This window comes from Marmota monax, unplaced genomic scaffold, assembly GCF_021218885.2.
Source record: "Marmota monax isolate L192 unplaced genomic scaffold, Marmota_monax_Labrador192_F-V1.1 WCK01_AAM20220418_F8-fsc00029, whole genome shotgun sequence".
Taxonomy (NCBI): Eukaryota; Metazoa; Chordata; class Mammalia; order Rodentia; family Sciuridae; genus Marmota; species Marmota monax.
This window is the reverse complement of record NW_026693024.1, coordinates 5,512,417-5,540,277: the sequence shown is the minus strand read 5'-3', so window position 1 is coordinate 5,540,277 and position 27,861 is coordinate 5,512,417. Positions and strand designations below refer to the sequence as shown.

Sequence of the window (27,861 nt, the reverse complement as noted above, 5' to 3'; positions counted from 1 at the left end):
TACAGTGTTGGCCACATCAGCTACACTGAAGCCGCAGCCTGAAGGTCCTCCCTTCCTGTCTGCCAGCGCCACCTGCAGCTCTGCCCCCTACCTGGACCCTCCCTTCCTGGAGCTCCAACTCCCTGACTCCTCCTGCTCACAGTTGAAGACACCAGCAGGCTCCTTCCTGCACATCTGCTTCATCTCCCAGGCTGGACATTGCTGCCCGCATCCTGGCACCTTTGGGCCAGTGCTTGGGGTCTCTGGTGCTGACAGCTGCAGGGAACCTGCCCTCCTGAGCAGACCCACGGGGTTCTTGGGCAGGGGCTTGCTCCTAGGCCCCAGGTACTCTGGGTTGCAGGAAGCAGGGTCTGCTTTGGGCATAGATGGGGTCAACAAGGGCACCCAGGGCAGCCCCCCAGCCACTCTGGGGAAACTGAGAGCATCTGCCCACTGCATGGCAGAGGGAAGCCACCACCTCTGGGCTCCTGGGGTTCCTTTCCTTCATTTGCTTATGAGGCTCCTGGGGCTACAACTGACTGGCCCCAGTCCTGCAGCTGGTCAGGGATAGAGCTGGGAACAGAAGCTCTCCCAGAAGGCTCTTTAGACTTCCTTCCTCCTGGTGAGTCGCAGCCCTCCCCTTGCGACAGTGTGTGTGTGTGTGTGTGTGTGTGTGTGTTTAGAAAGGGCCTCATTAGCAGATTTATATTCTCCTCGGTTAGCTGCTCCGAGCCCCAGCCCCACTCTGGCAGGTGGCCTGTCTGTTTGTGGAGGAATTATCCTGCCTGCCAACTGGGTGTGGGGTTTACACGCTGGCTGGGCCGCAGGGAAATCATCTGGAAGCGCTGAGGTTTCCACTCCGAGCTCAGCCGCCAGCGCAGGCGCAGTGAGGAGGTGGCTTCCTGAGCAAAGGGGAAACCACCTCTGGGCGTCACCGTGTGCCCCAGCGGACGCAGAGGCAGTCCCTCAAGGCCTCGCTGTGGAGCTGAGGTTCTTCTGGCCCCAAGTTCTTCTTTTTTTGTAGTTGTAGATGGACAGTGTGCCTTTATTTTATTTGTTAATTTTTATGCCGTGCTGAGGATCGAACCCAGTGCCTCATGCATGCTAGGCAAGCGCTTTGCTCCTGAGCTACAGCCTCCCCGGGCCCCATGGGCTCTTATTTACTACTTTATCTTCTTTTCCTGGGCTCTTTTATTAACAAACATCATGTCTGTAAGAATGCAGTGACTGTTCAACCCCTTTTATGTGATCATTTTGCATATAATATTTAGTGATGCATTTTAAATTTCCCAGCTCCTACCACCTGTCTTTGTTGATTTTATCTTTTTTCCCCCACCATTTCATGGTGCATTTGTTAACTTTAAAATATATTCTTAATTTTTTTTTTTTTTGGTACTAGAATTGGACCCAGGGACACTTACCTACTGAGCCACACATCCTCAGCCCCCTTTTAATTTTTATTTTGAGACAGGTCTTGCTAAATTGTTTATAGCCTCGCTAAGTTGCTGAGGCTGACCTCAAACTTTAGATCCTCCTGCCTCAGCCTCTGGAGTTGCTGGGGTTACAGGTGTGAGCCACTATGCTGGGCTTTCAATATCCCTTCTGCTATTTTTAATCTATTTATTTAGTTGATCTCCTCTCTTAAAGACAAGCCAGAGGTCTAAATGTATATGGTAGAAGGGGCTGGAGCAGGGGTGATGTTCTAGCTGTGGAGTCACGTTCTGTCCTCAGGAGATGGTGAGGCTCTGGGCTCCGCTCAGCTCTGTGCTGCTGGACCTTTTTTTTAATGAAGCTCTCCTTCTCTCCTTGGGCAGATATTTGAATTAAAAAATGGCTAACAAAGAAGAGCTGGCAGAGCTCCAGCACTTAGTGGGTATAAAATAGTTACATTGGGACAAAGAAGGGGGTGGTGTATCAAATAAAAAGCATCATCAAGCCAGGTGCTGCGGTGCATGCCTGTAATCCCAGCCTCTCTGGAGGCTGAGATGGGCGGATCCAGAGTTCAAAGCCAACCTCAGCAAAAGCCAGGTGCTAAGCAACTCAGTGAGACCCTGTCTCTAAATAAAATACAAAATAGGGCTGGGGATGGGGCTCACCCGAGTTCAAGCCTCCCCCCTCTCCCGGCCAAATAAGAAGTATCCTCAAGCCAACAATGACTGAGGAACAGGAGGATTGTTTGGTGGCAGGGGATAGCATCCAAACGGGAAGCTTCTTTCTTCACCCAAAATGCCAGGGCTGGGTATTTCCTTTCCTGCTGCAAAAATCACAAGACAGATCAGAGCTCTATGCTCAGAGCAACAAAGCTGAAAAGTACAAGTCGGGGAGAAGCCCTTTCCAGCTAACGAGCAGCTGCCCCTGGAACACTAGGAGCAAACAACGGCTTGAGAGAGGGAAGATCATTGTGCATTTCAGCACCGCATAGGTCTGGCTTCAACCAGAGTCAGCAGCTGAGGGGAGCTCTGGGCTTCAAGATGGAGCTTTGAAGCAGGGCAGACAATGAGATGAGGGATTCTGAGTGAGTGGTTTTAACAACCCCAGTGCAAGAAGGGATGAGACAGAAGGGAAGAATGGAGCCAAACTAAGAGACATTTTCCCAAGTCGGGTCTGTTTTTCTAGTGATGAGGAATTAAAAAAAAAAAAAAATCACACAACTCTGCTGGGCGTGAATTGTAGCTTGATATGTGAAGAATTATGCTTAAGTTAACTCTTGAGTCAACTGCATTCTGAATGTCTATGTTCAATAATTCTCAGGGATTTTTTTTTTTTTGTCAATACACATGCATGAGTTTGCTACAGTTGCTATAACAAAGTGTCACAGTCTGGGCATATCAAGCATCAGAAATTTATTTTCTCAAGTTTCTAGCAGCTGAAAGTCGGAGATGAATCTCAGTGGGGCTGGTTTTCCCCAAGGTCATTCTTTTTGGCTTATAGATGTTGTCTTCTCCCTGTGTCCTTACGTAGTCTTCCTTCCTGTGTGTCTGTGTCCAAATCTGTCTTCTAAGGTGTCCAGTTCTATTGGGTCAGACCTCTATTGGGTCGTGCCTTCATTTTAACTTTATTACCTCTTTTAAGACCTATCTCCAAAAGCAGTCATATTCTGAGGAATTTGAGTTTGGTACTTAAAATATGGACTTTTTTTTTTTTGCCTGGGGGGGTGCATAATTCAACCTATTATAAGACCTTCTGGATATTGCTAAGGATGGATATCTGGTCAAGTTAAACCCAAGCGACAGTTTCTGCCAGAATTTTGGAGTACAGGCTGTGCAGAGCAGATAGACAATGTTTCCTGCAAAGATGAAAACTTCAAGTTTGATTCCTTTTAGAACTTTTAACTCCAGGAAGCTAGACACCATGGTGGACCCACGGCCTGCTCCCTCCCTGTTGGCTAATGGTCCTGTCCTAGTGAGGGTGCCCTGCCCATGATCTAGTCCCTCAATGAGGATGTGCATGGCCTCAACCCCATTGTCTACATTCTCTGGCCCTGAATCATCCTTGATATGAATATTTGTTGGATTTAACCATGCTGTTCCCCGGATGGATGCTGGGTTCTCCATGCCTGGGGCTGACTCCTGTGAGTTCTCTGCCCCTTGGCAACACAGCACCCAGGTGTAACGGGGTGATGAAACGATCTTGCAAGAAGGATCTCCAACCTCCATTCTCTCCTTCTCACTCACGAACAGAACCCGAGTCGTATTTGGGGTCAACAATAAGTCCAGCTAAAGACGCTCTATATCCCAGGTTCTTACCATCTTAAATAAGAAAAGAACAATTCTGGATAATGAGGTAGAAATGGAGGTAGCTAGCTAGGTGGGCTTCTGGATTTCAGGAAAGCAGTTGCAAGGGATCTGCCTCAATAAGTCTGTTCTTTTTGCTCTTTGACTTTACTGCTTCTTTCTGTTGAGAGTATGGATGTGATGGGTGGAGTGTCAACAGCCATCTTGTAAGTGTGAGCATGAAGATGTTAGAGTAGAAATTTAAACAGAACCTGGGTACCTCATCCCTTGGGGGATTGCCATACCAGCTCTGCCCTTTTCTAACTTCTTAAATCAAGGGAAAAGGAGGAAGCCTCCAGGGCTGCTGGCCCTCACAATGACTCCTGGAACATAATGTGAGTGGCCCTTCCTGATAGGCTACTCAGTAGCCTTGTGAACTCATATTTTGTTGAAGCCTCTATTTGGGGTTTCTATACCTGCCATCAAATGTTACTGTAACTGGTGCAGATGAGTTACAATAACTACCATCTTTCCCCCATTCTCCTTGAATGCCTATAGGGAATCTTCTGAAATAGAAGGGAAACAGGGGTGAACTCTTCCTGAGTTTGGATATATTTCCCTCGTTTTTCAGCTGTGTGACTTCAGGCAAAACACTTTACCTCTCTGAGCTTCACTTTCTTGTGTGCCATCATCCAGGTTTGTTGGTGGGATTCCGTAAGAGAATATATGGAGAGCTCTGGGCTCAGCACGTGGCCCTCCTGTCCAGGGACATCCCTTGGCCCTAAAGAGGAAGACTCCAGTCTCCAGTTCACACGTCCAGGACTGATCTTACATCTCTCTCTAGCTGCCTACAGGACATTTCTGGTGAGTTCTTCTGTTGGCCCTTTCCAGGACCATCCCTTTCTCTGATGGCATCACTGTCTGTCCCTATCTGGTTCTCTGCCTGTTGGCTCAACTTGCTGTGCCTGCCAGGACACACCACTCCATGCTGTGACAGGCTGTGCCATGCCTGTGTCCAAAGCTCTCTGGAATGAGATCTATGAGACATGTGTTAGGTTTCCGTAGCTGTGACAAAATACCTGAGAAAAACAACTTAAAAGAGAAAACCTCCATTAGGGCCCCTGGTGCCAGAGGTTTCAGTTCAAGGTCAGCTGGCTGCGTTGTTCCTGGGGCCTGTGGTGACGCAGAGCCTCACGATGGAAGGACCTGGCAAAGCTGCTCACCTCAGGGTGACTGAGAAGCAGAGAGGGTGGGGGGAAGAGAGGGAGAGGGAGAGGCCAGGGACTAGACACAGTCCCCCAAGGCAAGCCCCAGGGAACCACTCCCTCCAACTGGGTCCCACTCCTGCAGTTTCGGCCACCTCCCAATCACCCTTCAGCTATCAATGCATCCCTGGGCGAATCTACTGGTGAGGTCAGAGCCCTCGGGGTCAGTCCCTTCTCAAGAGCCGCACCTCTCAACCTGACTGCACTGGGGACCAAGCCCTGAGCCCATGAGCCCGTGGGGGCCATGCCCTGTGCAATCCATGGCAGGAGACCAGGCTGATGGGGGCCCCAGGGCTTCGAGCTGCCTTTCTGCTCCCTCCACGGTGGCTCAGGAGAGGGCTTTGACGGGGGCTTTTGCCCAGGGGCAGGAGTGGGAGCCGTTTATTGTAGGACAGGAGGGGTATATATACATTCCAAACAGCTTATCTTAATTAACATAAACTAGATACAGCGGTCAACCAATAAGGAATCTCCACACTTAATGGCTCGCTGGCGTCACTTCACAAACCACTCCCACTGGCAAAATGCCAGGAGCCATCCAGACTTGTTTACAGACTCTAACAAAGGCTCATGTGGTGCCATGGTCCCTGGGATCGGGCCGGGAGGGAGGAACCCAAGGAGAACTTGGAAACCAGTTGCCAGATCTCCCCAAACCATGGGGGGAAGAGAGTTCCCACTGCTGGGTCAGGAGAGCACCGTCCCGAGGGCCTTTGCGCTGAAGGGGACAGCCCCAGCACAGGGCAGGCAGACTGGGCAGGTTGGTGGGCGCTCTGGACCCCAGCGTCCCTGCCTGGATCCCCCCTTGGGTGTCTTCCAGTTGGGCAGGCCAGGGAAGTCACCCTCAATGCAGGTGCACCTGGGAGAGAGGTGCCCGCACTTCAGAGCCTCCCCATGCCCGGTCAGAGAGGCTGAGCTTCTGGAGGAGCCGGGGAAGCCGCGATGGTCCAGTCTGGGACAGAGTGGGCCGCTGGCCGGACCCCCTCATGATGCCCCCGGGTTCTCCTCGAGACTTAACTGTGCATCTCTCCAGCAAGATGGCCAGCCCAGCGCTGCCATCCCTGTGCTCCGTGATCACACTCGCAAAACCGTGTGTGTGAGAACACCTGGGTGTGTGGGTGTGCGTGTGAGAGGGCGTGAGAACCTGGGGGCTCTGTGCTGACCCTCTGGGCCCCTCCTGTGGCTCGCTATGGCGTCATCTGAGGGTTCCTTCACCTCTGCAGACTGAGACCCTCGGTCTCCACCTACAGGTAGATTTGGATGCCTCTGCCAGCCCCTGGGTCCCCAGGTCTTTCCCTTAGCTCTTGGGCTGGCCCTTCTAGTCCAGTCCCCAGCCATCCCTGTTATGCTCGAATTCAGGACCCCCAAAGACCACCAGAGACCCAAGATCGATGCAAGCAGCAAAGAGGTGTATATTGCGAGCTAGCTGGGTCCTCCGCTCGCACACAGCAACTGGTGACGCTGAGAGGCCCCGAGCCCAGGGTTTGCAGCAGTTTTATACACTCTTTGGAGAAGGCAGGGACCCCCACATACATCATAGCAAATCATCACACACCGCAGGAAAATCAAATAACAACTCTAAAACATGATTAGCACATTCACTGGTGGGAACAAGTTGGGTAGGGGTGATTGGTCAGTACAAAAGGGGGATTCGTTTGAACTGATTGGTTTGAGCCAAGAGGGGTGTACGTGCTGAACTACATGGTTTCCCAACTTGTTATCAACCACCATAAACCACTGGCATCCCAGGTATTTCTCTGTCTCATGCTGATTGGTGGCTGCTAGGGGGCTGCTATGGGTCCTCACCTAGCCTGACTGGGTCAGGGACACCTGGCGCAGCAGATCTCTCCTGTTATTTGTAGATAAACAACTTAGCAGGGTGGGAATGTGCTTAGGAGTACTCTGTGGGTTTTTCCAAGGGCTAAAGTCATGTCCCTTCCTTGGACAGGCTTTGCTCTGAGATAGAGGCTGGTTTTTTACCCGCTCCATCCTATCTGATTCTTTTGTCCCGTGGTTCCACTTGTCACAGCTGCCATGCCGACCTCGCCCCAACCAGGCCACACCACCCAGACCACACCGTGTTTCCACAGCGTGCCACACCAAACCAACCAAGCCCCTCGACACCGCACCGTGCCAGCACACACCAGAGCTGGTTGAGGGCTCCAGGAGGATCCCCGCTCACTCCCAAGACCCTGGCTGTTCCCCCTCCCCCTCTGTGACCTTTAGGTGGCTTAATTTGCTTGAATTCCACTCTGGGCTTCCCCCTTCAGCCTCAGGGAAGACACCCTGCCTCTCCCCCTGGATTGCAAAACCTGGGGTAGCATTCCATAGGACAGAGGGGTGACCGCTGTCCTCTTCTCCAGAACCCCCACCTCCCAAGCTGGGAGAACCACTACTTTTTTGTAGGAAACAAAGACTTTCCTTAATGTTCATATAAAACTATTTGCTAATATAAAACCACAATATTTAAATTTAATTTGTTAGAGTTCCATGTTTGCTTTTAAGAACCTAAAGAGTTATTTTGAGATTTATATTGAGGACGTATCCATATGTGTGTCTGTGTGTTTATATAGGGGTATACAGACATATATATGTACAGACATAATATACGCACACACAAACACACCTATATGTGTTTATACATGCACATACACACATAAACAGAATCATACTTATTATATATGCCCATATGTATAAAGCACTTAATGACTTTGTATAGATTTTAGTTTATCAAAAGATAAGTATGACCCACAAGAGAAATCAACCCTGGCCAGACTTATGATTTGTGCAAATAATTTTCATCTTCCTTTTAGTGTTTGCAGTGTCCTGATACCTGACAGTGTCTATAACTGAGCATGATTTTTATGGGAATCTTAGAAGTTCATGGTACCCCATGACTCCTTCCTGACCAATTCAGACCACGGAGGAGTTGGGGAATTAATATGTGTGTCAGTCTACTTTGTGTTGCTACAATAGAATACTGAGGCTGAGTAATCCATAAAGAAGAGGTTTATTTAGCTCAAGGTTCAGGAGGTTCAATAGCATGACACTAGATTCTGCTTGGTTCTAGTGATGGCTTCATGCAGATGACATCGAAATGCCAGGAGTGTATGTGGAAGTTATGGATGATAAGACAGGAAGCCAGAAAGATTCAGGGGAGGTGCCCACTCTCCTGAACCAACTCATTCTGCAACCCCCTGACACTGAGGACCAAGATTCCAACATGCAAAGCTTCAGTGGACCCACTCAACCCCTATCCAAACCACAGCCCCATGATAAGGAAGCAGTTTATCTACTGCACCTGCTATTCCTTGTCCCCTAGTGTTTCCCTAATGTTGTCAACTGAGACACAGGGTAGTGTCACAATAGACCAAGACAATAAAGTTATTTTATCTTAGATATTATTTTTTATATTAGTTTATTTGTAGATAGAGGTGAAGCATGCGTATAAGTGTATATTTTATTATTTGATTTGAACCTAACAATGAACGTGGGCTTTACCATGGTGGAAACTAGCCTTGGCCAAGAAGATCAGGGCTTTGGCACGCCGTTCTGCTCTTTCCCAGAAGAGGTTCTGATAGGAAGCTAACCTAGAAAGCGCCTGGTTGGCTTCCATTTTCCAAGTTACCTTTCCTTGAAACCATTCATTTTGACAGACAGTAGGAGTCGGAAGCCATGGAGGATGTCGATGATCCCTCCTGGGGAAAGGTCTGCAGAGGGAATGACATTGGAGCTGATTCCGGAAGGATGGATGGAGTCTGGCGAATGGGTGGGGGAGGGGTGGTGGAAGTCATCCCCCATTTGTGATGCAAATAGTACTGAAAGATACCCTGCACCTTCTTCCCCCCTTGGAATCACTTCTTGGATTTATCCCATTTCTTCCTTATTCCTGGCTGTCCTGGCTCAGGCAGGAGGGTTTGACCTTAACCTTGTGCTCTAACCTCCACACCTGTCTCTCTGCCCCACGGTGCATCCTGCACACTCTTACCATCTAGGCCGGCCTCTTGTGCCTCCCAGGGATTACTGAATTATGTATAGACTGAATCAGTCGTCATGAAGTCTGGTCCCCTGTTTCCTTCTGGTTCTCCTTTGTCTGCAGTGTACGGGATGAGCCTGTGCTGTATCTCTGACATTCAGTGTTTCTACATTCTGACCCCACCTGTCCTTCCCGCTTGCTTTCTCATTATTTTTCTGAACCAACTTTCCTTTCCTGACAAACAGATCTGCTTAAATTCACATAGAAAACTCAGACCTCTCTGTCTTTGTTTATATAATGCTGAAGTTTTCCCTGTAATTATTCTGGTCTCTCTCTCTCTCTCTTTTTCCTTTGCAAGGATTTAAGGTCATTTAAAGAATGTTAACTGGCAGATAAACGATTGTACATACTTATCATGTACAAAATGTTGTTTTGAGATATACGTACATTGTGAAGTGGCTAAATCGAGTCAGTTAGGTATGTATTACCTCATAGGCTTACCATTTTTGAAGTGAGATGTAACTGTCTTGATCTTAAACAGCTTTCAAAATCCCATTCAAGGTCAAGGTCTCTCCCTATCATAAACCTCTCTTCGGCTCTCTTCCTAGATCTAGTTTTCTCTCTTTCTTTCCTAATTGTCTGGTTTCCCCAAGTTGTTTTCTCAAACTCCTAATTTGTGTTATTGACTAATTCACTTTGAAATGAACAGTTTCTGCCTTAGAACTAGATTTTGTGATTTCCTGTCTTACAGTGACTGTGTTTCCAAGCTTGCAAGCTCCCTGAGAACAAGAATCAACCATTTATTTGTGTGCCCTTCGTGGAGAGTATAAAAATAAGCTGCTGTCCCGACCAATGTCCATCAGTGAACTGGTGCAGATCTAGAACCAGTGAACACAGCAATTCAGAGTTTGGAGACTTTCTTATTTAGCAGTGTGATATTGCAACAGCAGCGAAGCATTCACCTTGGGCTTGTTTCGTTGAAAAGGGAATAAATCAGATTGGGTGCTGTTGAGTTCTTGTGTTGAATTCCATGTGGCACCAGCTGCATACAAGCCACACACAGTAGGGCCACACATCAGCCTGTAGGATCTTCACATTGGACAGTTTGTGAAGTACCATACCAGAGAACCTATGATGGAAACCAGCATGCTACAAGTATTTTCCGGCACTTGTAGATTGAGACACACCACAGGTTTGAATACTTTAATAGCCATGTTTTTCTTTCCTATCCCTGTATAAAAAAAAAAAACAAAACGGAAGCATGAACATAAATGTGCACTCAATTCATATGACATATGTAACCCGGATGTTACCTGGTATGTTAGCTTTCTGTGCTATAACAAAATACCTGAGAAAATCAATTTAAAAAGAGCAAAGACTTATTTGGACTGATAGTTTTGGAGGTTTCCATTGGTGGTGAGTTGGCCCCCTTGCTTGTGGGGCTGTGACAAGGCAGGGCATCAAGGCAGGAGCACATGGCAGAGGAAGCTGCTTTCGTTTTGGCCAGAAAGCAAACATAAAGAGACAGAAAGGTGCTAAGGTCCTAGCACTGCCTTCAAGGGCACGTCCCAGTGACCTAAGGACCTCCAAGCAGCCCTGCCCCATGAATGTTCTACCACCTCCCAATAGCAGCACGGGCTGGGGACCACGTCTTTTAACATATAGGCTTTTGGGGGTCACATCCAAATTATAACACCCCAACTATTAAGAACAAGGTGAGATTGGTTTATTGTTCCACAAATTATGGAAAGTCAGTGGCCTTCCTCAAGATGTAGGGAGGGTGTTGGAGACTTATCTGCCCTCATGGCCTCCGGCTCCTAAGACTTCCGCCCCTCAGGATCTCATGCTCATGAGAATTCACCCATTTTCTTTATTTCCACAGCTCCCTCTGCTCTTGGGTAGGAAAACCTTCAGGGAGGCTTCTGTGTGAATAGCAGACTCCACTGAGGGCCCCGGGAGACAGAGCACGGTGTGTTCCACAGGCCTGGTACTGAAAAATTCATCACTCAGACGTCTCACCATTTGTGATGCTTCTGGAAGTTTCTCAAGGCTCTAACTTTCTGGACCTCCCCTTCTGTCCTCACCCTGGTCTCCTGTGGATGAGAGACTCAGGTTTTCTACTCTTTCCTGAGTCAGAGTGTTTCCTGAGACCCTCAGGGACAGCTTTATTCTCCTCCTTGGGCTCCTCGTCTCATTGCCTGGGTTATGAAATCCGTGGCTTTATTAATCACTCTGAGACTCTTAAAATCATCAGTTCTTTCTCAGTTTCATCAAATGTACCCTGACTGTGTACACTGGGACTGAGGTTGACTCAGAAACTGGGTACCCACACCTCATGTCCCCCCTCCTGCTCACTCGGGGACTTATGTTTGCCCAGCAATTCACGGAGGTCAAATGCAAGCATGATTGGCCTAATTTATCCCCCCTCCCCAGACCCTCCCTCATCCCACTACTTTCTCATATACGAGAATGGGGCAGAGTGATTCCCCCATTATTATATATAAAAACCACCTGTCCTAATTGGTGACCAGTCTCAACCGCTACTTCCTGTGGTCAGGAACCTCTCTGTCACCCACCACTCAGTGGGTTGGTGGCCCAAGAGAGAAGACCGACGGTGGCTTTGTTTGTAGAATGGAACTTTCTGGTTGTGAGGGTCACTGTCCCTTGCTGCCTCCTGTGCTTTGAGCAGTGGAAGTGGATCAAGCCTTCCCCTTTTCGACCGGGGCTGCCTTTCCTACCGTCCTGTTGAGTTCTTGTTGCACGTCGGGCTCTGTTTTGTTTTTCAGTAGTCAGAGCCAATGCTGCTGCCCAACCGTGGCACTGAGAGAGAAGGAGAGCGCTCTGCTGTCATCTAACAATAGGAGACTCCCCCCACCCCACCCCCACACACTTGGTGATGTCATCCAGAGACAGATGAAGGCGAGGCTTGTGTCTGGGGCAGGCTCCGAACTGAAAGGGAAAGAAACCCTGAGCTCACAGCATCTGGAGAGGAGTGATCACCCTCAGGGTGCCACAAGTCACAGACTCCTGCCAATTCTGAGAGAGCAAGAGCAGGAGGAGGAACGGGAGAGCGAGTAGCTGTGGTGGCAGTTTCCTGGGAGTTTCCCAGGATCAGGGAGGTGCAGGGAACCTTGGGAGTCGCAGCAGAAATACGGCACCTTAGTGTGAGCCTAAGTGGAGAGGAAAGGAGGGAGGGGGCTGGGGAGATGGCTCCTGACCCAGCACTGCGGTTCACTGAGGGCTGGGGTCAGGGTGAGTCCAAGCCCTGTCTCCTCTGTGCAATTGCAGTTCAAGAATCCTTTGCAACTTCTTGGGAGTGGGTGGCAGGCACTTTGTCCCCAAAGCCTGACAAAAGAGGAATGTGATAGGCATTTTTGGAGGTTAACATCTTGGGTGTAGCTGGGTGAGTTAACTGACCCTGTCTCCCTCCAGCCCAAGTGCAAGTAAGAGCGTCCCTGGGTGGGACTTCTGCAGAAGGAGGCAGGGATCTGAGGGGCGGGGGAAACGGAGCCAGTGCAGCATCTTTTGGATGTCTTCTGATGTAGGAGGGTCAAACTGACCTTTTGGGGACTGTGAAGGTGACTGGCCAGCCACCACCTGCACAGTTTTTGCAGGCTTGCAGTATTTGGTAGGGCATTGCTTGGAGGGTATCCCTGGCCACACTGTCTTGTCCCTTGATTTCTGCAGGAACACACACGTGCGGTTCCCCAAATCCAATACCAGCAGCGCACAGTTGCTTGCCTCGTGGACACGCACATCCTTTGGTTCCTGCAATTGAGGTGAGTCATGTCACCCCAGTCATGTCACGGCATGTCCTAAAGCCCTTTCACTCCTCCTCCTACTTCCCATTGACTCACGCTTCCCCCTGGCTGTCCCTAGAAGGTGAGGTGATCCTTATCTGTGTCAGCAGAGTAGGAAGCAGGAGGAGAGGAAGTGGGAGAGAAGGGAGGTGGGGACCTCTCTGCACCAGCCCTGGGTGCACCCTGCCTTCCCTGGGGTGGGGCCTGTCCACAAAGCCCCATGCCCTGGCTTGCTTCTCCCTCAGCAGCGGGTGTGTTTTGGCGGGAGTAGCAGTAATTTTTTAACCCTTTCGGTTTTAGTCAACTTTTTCATTGCTGTTACAGGCACTATTTTAGAGGAGGAAGTTTATTTGGGGCTTATGGTTTCAGAAGTCTCAATCCACAGATGGCCGACTCTACTGCTCTGGACCCAAGGGGAGGCAGAACATCATGGTGAAAAGGTGTGGAGGAGGAAAGCAGCTCTGGACATGGCAGAATCACCTTTACAGTCCCCAAAAGGTCAGGAAGCAGAGAGATAACTCCCTGTACCATGGAGAAAATATAAACCTCAAAGGCACGTGCCCCCCTCCCCCCATGATCCATTTCCTCCAGCCACACCCTACCTGCCTAGAGTTACCACCCAATTAATCCCTATCAGCAGATTATTGCACTGATTAGGTCAAGACTCTCACAACCCAATCATTTCCCCTCTAAATGGTCTTGCATTGTCTCACACAGGAGCTTTTGGAGGACACCGCATACCCAAGCCGTAACACTCCCCCCAAGCATCACTCTGTGGATATGCATGCAGAGCCATGCCACTCTGGCTTGCCAGGGAAATTCTAGCAACAGGTCCTTTTCAGCATCACTAGTGTCATTCATTCACAAGACAATTTGGGGGCCCCTTCAAGGGCAGAGGTCCTGCAAACTCTCGGGGATCCACATGGTGAAGAGTTTCTGAGAGTCTCACAGTTTGGAAGAGGGTGAAGCCGTGAGCTCACTGACTTCTCCCAAAGACCTCTGTGGAGTAGGATTCAGGACCCGTGTTTGACAGAGGAGGACTATGACGGCTTGGTAGGTTAATATGCCTGAGAGCACCCAGGGTGGGAAGGACCCACACTTCACACTCTGAGCTTTTTGATTTGTAGGCTCAAAGGTAAAGCCTGGGGCAAGGGCTGCTTGGTGCAGCCAAACCTGGAGGAGACTGAGGCATTTGGAGGAGATGATTTTTTTTTACATTGATTTTATTTTTTTAAATACACGACAGAGGAATGTATTACGATTCTTATTACACATATACAGCCCAATTTTTCATATCTTTGTATAAAGTATGTTCATTCCAATTCCTGTCTTTATACATATACTTGTTTTTTTTTTGCATTACAATTCTTATTGCACATATGTACCACAATTTTTCATATCTCTGTATATAAAGTAGGTTGACACCCAATTCGAGACACCCAGTTTGAGTCTTCATACATGTACTTTGGATAATGATGTCCATCACATTCCACCATCCTTGCTAATCCCCTGCCCCCTCCCTTTCCCTCCCACCCCTCTTCCCTATCTAGAGTTCATCTATTCCTCCCCGTCCCTACCCCACTATGAATCAGCCTCCTTATATCAGAGAAAACATTCTGCATTTTTTTTTGGGGGGGGGATTGGCTAACTTCATTTAGCATTATCTTCTCCAACGCCATCCATTTACCTGCAAATGCCATGATTTTATTCTCTTTTATTGCTGAGGAGGAGATGATTTTTGAGTTGGTCCTCAAGCTTTAATAGAAGTTGATCAGGTAGATTCAGGAGAGACTGATGCCTCCACTCCATGGTCTGCATGAGGTGTCACTCATGCAGAGATGAGAAGACTGTGTCAGGGCCCCCCCAGGTCTGCCAAAGTCTGGCACAGTGGGTGCATGGGGAGCCAGTTCAAACGTCTGAGTGGGGTCAGGGAGTGGTCTCCTTCTAAGGAGAACAGGTACTATCCTGAAGGTGTTAGGGAGGTAAATACTTTGATGCAGAGGGTGGTTAAAATTGTGTACTTTTAAAAAGCTTTATTTTATTGGTTCTTCTTAGTTATATATAACAGTAGAATCCATTTTGATAAAATTGTACAAGCACAGGATATATCTTATTCTAAGTAGGACCCCATTCTTGTGGTTGGACACGATGGTGGGATGCACTTAAATATTTTCAGATTTGTTCATAGGAAAATCAAGTTATATTTATTCTACTGTCTTTCCTAACCCTATCCCTCTTCCCTTCTTCCATTTCCCTTTGTCTAATCTACTAAACTTCTCTTCTTCCCCTCCTCCTTGCTTCTACATATCAGCGAAAACATTTGACTTTTGGTTTTTTGGGGATTAGCTTATTTCAACTAGCATGATAACTCTAAATCCATCCTTTTACCAGCAAATGTCATAAAGTTATTCTTCTTTATGGCTCAGTAGTATCCCATTGTGTATATATATCACAATTTCTTTATCCATTCATCTGTTGTAGGGCACCTAGTTTGGTTCCATAGCTTAGCCATTGTGAATTGTGCTGCTATAAACATTTATGTGGCTGTGTCACTGTAGTATGCTGGTTTTAATTTTTGGATATATGCTGAGGAGTGGGATAGCTAGGTCAAGGTCAAATGGTGGTTTCATTCCTAGTTTTTTGAGAAATTGCCATACTGCTTTCTAGAGTGGTTGCACCAATTTGCAGTCAGTCCCACCAGCAATGTATCAGTAAATCTTTTCCCCACATCCTCACCAATATTTTGTTATTACTTGTGTTCTTGATAATTGCCATTCTGACTAGAGTGAGATGGAATCTCAGTGTAGTTTTAATTTGTATTTCTCTAATTGTTAGAGATGTTGAACACTTTTTCATATATTTGTTTGTTTCATATATTTGTTTCTTCTTTTGAGAATGGTCTGTTCAGTTCCTTTGCCCATTTATTGGTTGGGATTTTTTTTTTGTGTGTGTGTGTGTGTGTGTTAAGATTTTTGAGTTCTTTGTGTATCCTGGAAATTAATGCTCTATCTGAGGTGCAGGTAACAAAGATTTTCTCCTATTCCATAGGCTCTCTCTTCATGCTTTTGATTGTTTCTTTTGCTGTGAAAAGGCTTTTTAGTTTGATGCTATCCCATTATTGATTTTTGATTTTATTTCTTGTGCTTTAGGAGTCTTGTTCAGGAAGTTCATTCCTGTGCCAATATGTGGAAGTGTTGGGCTTAGCGTCTCATAGGTGCAGGGTGTCTGTTCTAATTCCTAGGTCTTTGATCCAATTAGAGTTGATTTTTTTTTGCAGGGTAAGAAATAGAGAGTAACTTTCATTTTGTTACCTATGGAGTTCCATTACCATTTATTGAAGAGGCTATCTTTTTTTTCTAGTGTGTGTTTTGGCACCTTTGTCTAGGATGGGGTAACTGTATTTATGTGGGTTTGTCTCTGTGTCTTCTATTCTGCTCCATTGGTCTTCTTGCCTATTTTGGTGCCAATGCCATTCAGTTTTTGTTACCATAGCTACACAGTGTAGTTTAAAGTCTGGTATTGGGATGCCTCCTGCTTTGTATTTCTTGTTAAGGATTGCTTTAGCTATTCTAGAACTCTTATTTTTCCAAATGAATTTCATGTCGTTTTTTCTGTTTCTATAAAGAATGTCACTGGAATTTTGGTGGGAATTGCATTGAGTCTGTGTAGCACTTTTGGTGGTATGTCCATTTTGACAATATTGATTCTGCCTATCCAAGAACATGGAACTCTTTCATCTTCTAACGTCTTCCTCAATTGCCGCAGTCCGGCTGCAGCAAAATAACGGGGGGGGGGGGGGGGGGGGGGCGGTGACAAAGAACTTGTGTAGATTGATACAGCAGGAGTGGGAGCCGTTTATTGCAGGACATTCCACACAGCTTATCTAATTAGCATAAACTAGATACATTAGTCAACCAATAAGAAATCTCCACACTTAATGGTTCGCTGGCTCCACCTCACAAACCACTCCCTCTGGCATTTTGCCAGGCGCCATCCAGACTTGTTTACAGACCCTAACATTTTCCAGGCGCCATCCTGACTTGTTTACAGACTCTAACACTCAATTTCTTTCTAATGTTCTGTGTAGAGCTACTTCACCTCTTTTGTTAGCTTGATTCCTAAGAATTTTATTTTGGGGGGAGGCTTCTGTGAATGGAACGGATTTCCTAATTTCTCTTTCAGCTGATTCATCACTGGAGTATAGGAACACCATTCATTTACGGGGGTTGATTTTATATCCTGATACTTGGATGAACTTGTTGATAAGTTCTAGAAGTTTTCTGGCAAAGTTTTTTTTTCCTTGGTGGGGGGGGGGAGATATTCTTAATATAGAATCATGTCATTGGCAAATAGAGATAGTCTGAGTTCTTCTTTTCCTATCCATATCTCTTCAATTTCTTTCTTTTGCCTAAATCACTCTGGCTAGAGTTTCAAGGACTATGTTGAATAGAAGTGGTGAAGGTGGGCATCCCAGTTCCTATTTTAGAGGGAATACTTTCAGTTTTTCTCCATTTAGAATGATGTGGCCTTGGGTTTGTCATTTGTAACTTTTACAAGGTGGAGGTATGTGCCTTCTATCCCTAGTTTTTCCAATGTTCTAAAAATGAACGGATGCTCTATTTTGTTAAATATTTTTTTTCTGCATCCATTGACATAACTATGTGTTTCTTGTCTTTAAGTCTATTTATGTGATGTATTACATTCACTGATTTCTGTATGTTGAACCAAACTTACTTCCCCAGGATGAACCCCACTTGATCACAGTGCACTATCTTTTTGATGTGTTTTTGTACGTGATTTGTCAGTATTTAATTCAGAATTTTTGTACCTATGTTCATCAGGTATATTGGTCTGAAGTTTTCTTTCCTTGATGTGTCTTTTTCTGGTTTTGGTATCAAGATGATACCAGCTTCATAGAATTAGTTTGGAAGAGAGATCTCCTTTTTTATTTTGTGAAATAATTCGAGGAGGATTGGTGTTAATTCTTCTTTAAAGGCCTAACAGAACTCGGCTGAGAGTCCATCAGGTCCTGGACTTTTATTTGCTGGTAGGCTTTTGATGGCTTCTTCAATTTCATATCAGAACTTGACCTGTTTAAATATTCCATGTCCTCTGGTTCAATTTGGGTAGGTCACATGTCTATAGGAATTTGTCAATATCTAGATTTTTCTAGCTCATTGGAATAAGAATCTTCAAAGTACCTTCCAATAATCCTCTGGATTTCATTAGTGTCTATGGCAATATTTCCATTTTCACCACAGTTTTAACAATTTGAGTTTTTTCTCTTTCTTTTAGTTAGCTTGGCTAAGGGTTTATTGACTTTATTCTTTCAAAGAAGCAACTTTTTGTTTGGTTGATTGTGTGAATTATTATTTCACTGAGTTCAGCTCTGATTTTGATTACTTTCTGTCTTCTATTGATTTTTGGTGTTGATTTGTTCTTTTTCTGGGGCTTTGGGATTTAATGTTAGATTATTTATTGGTGTATTTCTATTCTTTTAATGAATGAGCTCAGTGCTGTTAATTTTCCTCTTAGAAGTGCCTTCAAAATGTCCCAGAGGTTTTGAAATGTTGTATCACTATTCTAATTTACTTCTAAGTATTTTTTATTTCTTCCCTGATTTCTTCTGCTATCCATTCATCATTCAACAGTGAATTATTTAGTCTCTAGGTGGTTAGAGTAGTTTCTACATTTTGTCTTATATTGATATCTAACTTCATCCCATTAATATCTGATCGTACGCAGGGTTTTATCCTATTTTTTTTTTTGTATTTGCTGAGAGTTGCTTTTGGGCCTGAAATATGGTCTATTTTTTAAAAAAATGTTACATGTGCTGCTGAGAAGGTGTATTTAGTCATTGATGGATCAAATATTCTTTATATGTCTGTTAAGTCTAGATAATTGATTGTATTTTTTAGTTGTATAGCTTCTTTATTTTTGTTTGGATAATCTTTAAAATGTGTCTTTTAAAGATCCCCTGCAGACAGCACTTTGAATGAGGCACAGAGATCCTGGGATCTTGAGAGACAGTGCTGCCCCAGCAGATGGAGCCCCAGGTGGGTGGAGGTCTGCGCAGTTGGAACCTCTGTTTAGTGGAGCTTACCCAACTCACCAGGGCTCTCTCCTCTGTGCTTTTTGAGGATGAGAGAACCAAGCCGAATGTCTTTTACGAAAAGCCCCAATCAGCCGGGCGCTGTGGCACACACCTGAAATCCCAGTGGCTCTGGAGGCTGAGGCAGGAGGATTGTGAGTTCAAAGCCAGCCTCAGCAACATAGCAAGGTCTAAGTTACTTAGTGAGACTCTTGTCTCTAAATAAAATATAAAAATGGGTGGGGATATGACTCAGTGGTTAAGTATCCCTGGGTTTAATCCCGGTACCAAAAAAGAAAAAAAAAAGGAAAAGAAAAGCCTCAGCCAACTTAAGTGTCCTTCAAACAGACGGATGGATAAAGAAAGCCTTGTGTGTGTGCACAATGGTGTACTACTGAACCATAAAGAAGAATGAATTTATGACATGAGCCAGCAAATGGCTGGATCTGGTGACGATCATGCTAAGTGAACCAAGTCAATCCCCATAAACCAAAGGTCAAAAGTTTCCTCTGCTATGTGGAAGCTAACCCACAGCAAAGCACCAGGGGATTAAGAAAGAAGTTCAAGGGTGTAGACAAAGGGGAATGAAGGGAAGGCAACAAAAGGGATCGGACCTAACTTGCCTATGTACATACATGAATACACACAGTGAATCCCACCATCAGGTACACCCATAGGAAATCAATCAAAGAAATAGGTATGGGTAAATGACAGAAAGTTCAGCAGAGGGAAGGGAGTAGTGGTGGGGGGAGGTTAGGAGAAGTACTGGCGACTGAATTAGAACAAGATACCAAGCTTTTACAATGATGTCAAAATGGATTCTACTGTTATATATAACTAAAAAGAAGAAAGAGAGAGAGAGAGAGAGAGAGAGAGAGAGAGAGAGAAGAAGAAGGAGGAGGAGGAGGAGGAGGAGGAGGAGGAGGAGGAGGAGGAGGAAGGGAGGAGGGGAAGGGAGAGGGAAAGAGGGAGGGGGAGGGGAGGAGGGAGGGGGTGTAGAAGCTACAGGGACAGTTCCTAGGCTTGGTCAAGGCAGCTCATCTCCTTGGCTTTTCCTGGGTGCGGGTCTCTCATCCCTTCCCCCCCTAACTGAATGGTTTACACATTTCTGGCTTTGTATACAGTCGCACGTGCTTCTCCCTGTTTCTTTTTGAAGCTCCTGTGGCTAAGATTTGGGATGGCTCTTGTGCATCTCTGCCCCAGTCCGGCTGCAGCAAAATAAGGGGTGTGTGTGTGTGTGGGGGGGGTGACGAGCACCTTGTGTAGATCAATACAGCAGGAGTAGGAGCCCTTTATTGTAGGACAACAGAGGTATTTATACATTCCACACAGCTTGTCTAATTAACATAAACTAGATACAGCAGTCAACCAATAAGGAATCTCCTCACTTAATGGCTCGCTGGCGTTACTTCACAAACCACTCCCTCTGGCATTTTGCCAGGCGCCATCGAGACTTGTTTACAGACTCTAACCATCTCAATAATCTGGAGCTGGGTGGAGGGACCCGTGACCTCAGAGGACCGCCTGGATCTGCCTGGACCCCAGGGCAGAGCTTTCTCCTGCAGTGTCCTCGAGTCTCATTTTCTCTGGCCTCCCTGAATTCCCTGCACCCAGGTCAGCTCATCGGCCCACTTCGGAATCAGTGAGGAGTGCCCTGCAGAGCAGCCCACGTCCAGCACCTGCCTGAGCCCGAGGCCCACCCTGGGGAATCGCCCCAGCAGCCCAGCCCCCTCCGCTCTCTGCATGCTCGGTCCCTCCCGGTCGCACAGTAGGAGCTTTCCAGTTACCACCCGGCCAGGTTTCCCAGTCCAATCCACACGCAGCGAAGGCCCCAACGAGGAGCTAAGGCAGACGTCCCTTTGGAGCATTTTAGAGCAAAATCCACAGCATGAACATACTTAGACGATGGGACCCAGCGGAACCTCGGAGCCCCAGGACTGACCCTAACTCAAATGCAGACCAGGCCCAAGCTCCTGGTGCCCCAGGCGACCTTTCTCCTGACTCTCGACCCACGCACACCCTGAAGTAGTGGTTGGTGGGAAGTTTGAGTGACTGGGGGCGGGGGGATGTTTTTTTTGGGGGGGGTTGTTTAAGAAGCACCCCACCTCCGCCCCCTTCTGGAGATGAAACCCAGAGCCATGCGCATGCCCAGCAAGCCCTCCGCCCCTGAGCTGGTCCTCAGCCCAGGACGACTAGTTTTAAGGAAAAGGAGTGGGAATGAATGCAAATTAGTGTTCCCAGGACTTACATGCAAATAGGTGCTGGTGAGGTGATGGCAGCGCATATTCTCTGAAACATTTAAAACCCTCCTGACAGTCATATGATTTTTGTCTTAAAGCTTCGCTTAGGACAGCAAACACTTTTTGCACCCACTTTTTATATTTGTGAGGGAAAAAAATCAACTTGGTCAATGACTCGTATTCTCCAATTGGGAATTGAGGAGACTAATTTAATTTAAAAATAATTTCTCCTTCTTTCTCTCCTCCTCATTATTTACCAGGGATTGAACTCTGGGCATATAACCACATCACACCTCCAGCTCTTTTTCTTTTTTATTTTAAGACAGAGTCTTGCTCAGTTGCTTAGGGCCTTGCGGAGTCGCTGAGGCTGGCTTTGAACTCATGATCTTTCCGTCTTAGACTATTTTTATTTTTTGACCACATAAATAACTTAAGGATGATCTTAAAAATTTGAAAAAAGAAAAGATACATGAAGATGAAATCCGTTGTATTATGACTTGCTCTCTCTTTACATACATATGTAAATTTTTAGTAAAAAAATACATATTGAACTTGATTCTGTGTAATGTGCTTTTTAAACATTTAGGAATATATTGAGAACATGTTCCAAGACCATTGTTCTTTGACAATATAGTTCTTATTAATTTTACAGTGATAGTATGTCACCATGCCCGGCTTTTGTACATATAATTTTTTTCTGATTACTTGATGCCATAAGCAGACGTTCATCCTTACAGATACATCTGTGGACATCTGTGATTGTTTCTTAGGGCGAGATGCCTGCAAGTGGTATTACTGTATCAGAGGACCTGCTCAGTTACAAGGCTCTCCACCCACAGCTCCCTCCAGGATGGTCACACCAGGGGACATGCCTACCAGGCTTGCATCCATCACACTGTGGCTGAGGTTTGGAAAACATCTATTTCACATTGAAACTTGGGTCAGAATGGTCAAATTTTCTAAATTGTATCTCAGGCCACAGTGATTTCCCTTTTAAATTCAGAGAGTCACCCCCCCTCCCCCAATTTAAAAAAAGTAATAAAATAAATAAAACAGAAAATTTGCCATTTTAAGTGTGCACAGTGAACTGTATGATTCAGAGGCATTAATTATATTCACCTTGTTGTGCAACCATTACCTCATCTATCTTCAGAATTTTTCCTTTTGCAAAATTGAAACTTTATGTCCATTCAAGGACTCCCCCTGCCTCCCCCTGCTCCCAGCCCCTGGAGACCCATTTTACTTTCCATCTCTGTGAAATTGATTACTCTAGATACCTTTTGCAGGGGGATCACATGGTATTGGTTATTTAGGTTAAAGCCCTTGTGGTTCATCCACATTGCAGCTTGTGGCAAAATTTCTTTTCTTTTTTAGACTGAGAAACATTCTCTGGCATGGAAAAAATACATTTGTCTGTTGATGAACTCATGGTTGTTTCTTCCATTTGGCTGTTGTGAATAATGCAGTTATGAACAGGGGTGTACAAATGTCTCTTTGAGATCCTTCTTTCGATACTTTTAAAAATATACCCAGAAGGGAAGTTGGTAAACCTTATGGGAATTCTGTTTTTAAATTTTGGGTTACCTGCCCTACCATTTTCCGCAGTGACTGCACCATCTTACATGGCCACAAACAGAGCAAAGGTTTTTAACTTTTCATTCTTGCCAACGCTTACTATTATGTTTTTTTTTTTTTTTTTTTTTTAATAGTAACCACCTGGATGGGTGTGAGGTGTTATGTCACTAGGTGTTTGTTTTGCATTTCCCTAATGATTAGTGATGCTGAGCATCTTTTCACGTATTTGTTGGCATTTGTAGACCATTTTTGGAAAGATGTATGTTCAAGTCCATGTTTCAATCCAGATGTTGAATCAGAGAGTCATTTCAAGGGCTCCAGGAAGTCCCATTCTTTGCTCTTTCACTCAAATCTCTTCCTAGGGTCTGGCTGGGTGGCCACTCCTTTCCCATGGGGCATCTGCCCAAGCAGACACGCAGCAACAGGACTCTCGCAAAAAGTCACTTTCCTCACACACATATTGGGTTCCACGCTAAGTATAGCTGAGCTCCTTCAAACATACCAAGACAGGAACTTGCATAACATAAGTTAGGGAGTGAATTCTTAGATTGCAGAATGGTTCTGACCCTGCTATATAATTACATGCAGAAAGAACAGCTAAAAGTCAAGTGTTTTATAAACCAAAATCTTTTTCCGCAGTCGATTTGCCTTTACCTCGTCTGGTTTGGCACACTCATTAGCCAGTCACCAAAGGTTTACATTTTGTAGCCTTTTAATCTACCCCTCCCCCAGTCTCATCTCTGCAAGCCAGACTTTCTGTAGGTGCTCTATTAAAATTCTTTGGTGTGGGAAGTGATTGTGCCTTAAAGTTTTTTCCAAGTTAAAATGACAGTGTCCATCCTGAAGGCCTGGAATATCCATAGTCCAATGCTTAGACATACAACTCCCGCCCCCCTGCCTGCCCCCTTAGCTCAGGGCAGCATAGGGTTTCTGGTACAAACTTTGAATATCATGGGGGAATTCAGTGGTGTCTGGATCCCCCTTCAAGGCAAGCAGGAAGCTGTTGCCAGCTCAGATAGTGGCTTGGGGAAGAGAGATCTGTTCTGGGAAAGGGGAGCCTTACTGTGAGACTTAGAACAAATGGGGTTCTGAGACAGCGTCATGGACAGGGATTTGGAAACCAAAAGAATGAGCTGAGAGGAAAAACCCAATCTGGGCCAAAGGGCCTGCCACAGTGCCTAGGCAGGTCTGAGCAAGCCAGTTTGGGAGGGGGTCTGGGGAAGCCCACGGGGACCCACACCAGAGAGCAGGATGCTTTTACAGGATGCTCCAGGCACAGCTGTGACCGAGAGTGGTGTCTATGTGTGAATACAGGGCCATCATGTACTATTGGGCAGGTTGTGTACTGCACAATTTCACCTGGTTAAGGGGATGAGTGGGGACAAAATCCAGGCCACAGTTCAGTTGCCGAGTCCTCTCATCCTGGTGCAGGGGCTGCGCTTGTGTGCAGGAAGGGACATTCTTCCCGATTCACACAAAGACATTTGTGAATTAGCAATGGCCCCGAGTGAATGCAGTTATTTCCTGGCTCTATTTCTAGAATCATAACCCGTTGCTCAAAGGATCTCAACCAACTCAGATGACCGTCAATCAAAAAGCACTTACCAGGAATACAACACCACATACTACGGTCACGCAGGTCACCGGTCTCAATCGTACCTTCATTTATTTCAACAGATAGTTACCGGGTCCGTGTGCTGAGCACTGTTCTGGGTGTTTTGGGAAAATTCAATGGAAGAATTTGGCCAAAGTTTCTTCCCTGTGGGGAAGACAAGTTAAGGCAATGAACAGCACACATCATGAATAAGTCACCTAGTACGTCAGCGTGTGGTATCAGGGAACAGAGACTTTAAGGCTATAAATGATGGATTTCTCATGGATCAAGTTGCAGTTAATAGATGCCTTAGGGCTGGTCCTTGGAGCCTGTGCATACGCCTTCTCTCCACTATTCTTAGCGTCCATGGGTAGATCACCTACGACAATCTGCACTGTGGTGTTCTAGAGGAATTGGGTCATCATTCTCTCATCCCTTCTCCATGTATCAGAAATTCGTCTATAAGGAAAAAATCTGCCTCCCTTTGTTTATTCAGCTACTTCGTCACATCAATGTGACCTCCTGGAGGTTGATATCAGTCTGTAGGTCATGATCCAACAGCCTCATGACTAACTGGATTCCTCTCATTTCTCCTTCAGGTCGGTTCCTGTCCTGGGGTCACCACGTGTCTCAGAAGCTTCTTTTTCTTCTTTTTTAACTGAAGATTGGTGTTCATAAACCAAGACCAGGCAGGGGGTGTGCCCACTGACCTCTGGGTGCCGTTACTTTTATGTCCTCTTGGGGACACAGGTCTTGGCGATGGAGGTGTGGGTGCTCACCCTGCAAACACACACGTTTACACTGACTTCAGTGTTCTCAGTTTGTTCTGGTACCTCTGACTTCAGTTCACCCCCCAGGATTCATTCTCATTTCCCTTTTCTTATGTGTAGCATCTTTATCCAACAGTGTCAATCCTGGGTGTCCTTGATTAAAAGACATTTACTTATTTGTTCAACCTGGGTATTTATGTAAAGCAGAGCCAGAATTGCTGACCCATGCTCTTTTTAAAACAGAAATTTGGGGGGTTTTTCTTTGTTATATATGACAGTGGAATCCACTTTGATAAAATTATACAAGCATGGAATATAGCTAAATACTTAGGAAAATTATGTGAGATTTATTCTACTGTCTTTCCTATTTCTAGCCTTCCTCCATTCCCTTTGTCTCCCCCTTTTATTGTGGGTCAGCTTCCACATATCAGGGAAAACATTTGACCTTTGGTTTTGGGGGGTTGGCTTATTTCGCTTAGCACGAAAGTCTCCAGATACACCCATTTACTGGCAAATGTCATAAAATCATTCTTCTTTATGGCTGGGTAATATTCCATTGTGCTCTTGTGAGAAACTAAATTATTAGTTAAAATGTAGCATTTGTACATTGTTTTGTCTTTAGTCTTACAACATTCACTTAAAATGCCATTTCCCCAAAGTAACTCAGTTTGGTTCTTTTCCTCCCCACTCCCTTTAGTGTGATTATTTTATCCATTTGTAAACTAAGTAAGTTCATTTATTACAATTTGTATTCTATTTTAGGTTTTTCACGTATTATGATTGACGTCTTTAAAATTTACACACAATAAGATTCACCATGGCATAGTTTCATGGTTTGGTTAGCAGACTTATGTATTATGAGTCATCATGACTTAGAATGGTTCTGCCACTCACAGATTCCCTTCTGTTAGCCCTTCTTTAGTTCACCTGCCCCATCTCCATGCCCAGCCTATGAAACCCTGGATGTGTTTTCTATCCATATAGTTTAGTCTTTTCTGGATGGTCACATTAATGGAGTGCATGTGTCAGTTTTGTGTTACTACAATGAAATACCTGACACAAGCTACCTATGAAGTAAAGAAAGGTTTATTTTGGCTTATAGTTCTGGGGATTCAAGTTCAAGATCAGGTTGCCCCCTTGGCTTGGGTCCCTGGTGAGGGCAGCCCATCACTGTGGATGGCATGTAGAAGTGAATGCTATCAGGAGTCAGGAAGCAGAGAGAGGCCAGTGACCAAGACCTCCCACCAGGCCCCGCCTTTTAAAGGTTCCATCACCTCCCAATAGCACTACCTTGGGGACCAAGCTTCTGACCATGGATCTTAGGGGAACACTATCCACATGGAAACCACATCATGGGATAACATAACACATTACCTCTTCTCTTGGCAAAATGAATTCACTATTTATCCATCATTTTGTGGGTATCAGTGTTTTCTTCCTCTTTAATTTTGGGTAATGTTCCATTCAATGGATTTATTACAGCTTTTAAATCCATTCTTTGGTGCCAAGACATGTGAATTGTTTCCAGTTAAAAATAAAGCCGCTATAAAAATGCACACTGATTTTTGTGAACCTGTGTTTTCACTTCTCCAGAGTAAATGTCTAGTCGTGAGGTTGCGAGAACATGTGATACATGCATATTTATCTTGATGCACACTGTCAAACTATTTTCCAGAGTGGCTTACCATTTTGCTTTTCCATCAACAGTATGGGAGAGATCTACTTGTTTTATATTCCCACAGCACTGGGTATTGCCAGTATTTTTTTTTATTTCAGTCATTCTGATAGCTGTATAATGATATCACATTGAGGTTTTAAATTGCATTTCCCTGGTGACTGGTGATGTTGAACATGACTTCAGATGCTTATTTGCCATCTTCTTTGATGAATTTCTGTTCAGATCTGCATTTAAAAATATTTTCTTTTCTTTTATTTCTTTTGAGTTTCAGTACTGGCAATTGAATTCAGGTACTCTGTCCCACTAAGCCACATCTCCAACTCCTTAAATTTTTTATCTTGAGACAGGGTCTTGCTAAGTTGCACAGGTTGGTCTTGAACTTACCATCCTTCTGCCTTGGCTTTCCAAGTCTCTGGGATTGCAGGTATGTGCCACCGCACCTGGCTTTATCTTCTTATTTTCAAGTTAAATGAGTCAGTTATTTAATCTAGATTGAACAGGTTTTCTCTCTCCTCTATTTCCTTATGGAATTTACGTACGATTGTTCTTATTTGTGATTTTTAAGTCATTGTTATTTTTACAATTATATTTATAATTATTTTTTAATTTATAATTTAATATTTTATAAGATTCACCATTTGCTGCTGGGTTTCTGCTTGCAGGAAGATTATAAATTGAATTATAAATTGAATTACACATTAGATTTCTTTGCCTTTTATATAACTCTATTTAGATTTTCCATCTCTTGAATCAGTTTTAGTAATGTGATTTTTTTTTAGGAGTTTGTCCTTTTGTTTAAATTGCTTAACACATAATATTTTCTTATAAGCATTTAAATTTCCTTAGGGTTAGTAATGATGTTTCCTTTTTCATTCCTATTATCTGCAATTTATTTCTTCTTTCTTCATTAGTCTAGCAGATGTTTTTTAGAGTACCATTTTAATTTACTGCTGATTTTTTAATTTTTAAAAATTGAGATGCAATTCATAAACCATGCAATTCATTCTTTTAAAACACAGAATTCAATACTTTATAGTATCTCCACAACGTTATGTGACAACTAGTACTCTCTAATTCCAGAACGTTTTCATCATCACACACACAGACCACCCTGTCTTCATCAGTTCTCACTTATTTCTTCCCCTAGACGCTGGCAATCACTTACTTATTTTCTGACTCTATA

General features: G+C 45.1%; 1 long non-coding RNA gene across 3 annotated transcripts; it reads left to right on the top strand.

Moving 5' to 3' along the window:
* Window positions 1-118: 118 nt before the first annotated feature.
* Window positions 119-26,538, top strand: LOC124098498 (uncharacterized). Of its 3 annotated transcripts, none has more exons than XR_006853582.2 (5): window positions 119-601; window positions 4,389-4,556; window positions 12,618-12,709; window positions 13,116-13,228; window positions 24,830-26,538. It is a non-coding gene; the product is annotated as an uncharacterized LOC124098498 (long non-coding RNA). The 3 variants fall into 3 exon arrangements; XR_006853581.2 differs by lacking the exon at window positions 24,830-26,538 and adding an exon at window positions 20,436-20,876; XR_009227634.1 differs by lacking the exon at window positions 24,830-26,538 and adding an exon at window positions 20,436-20,876 and having other exon boundaries at window positions 13,055-13,228.
* Window positions 26,539-27,861: the final 1,323 nt, after the last annotated feature.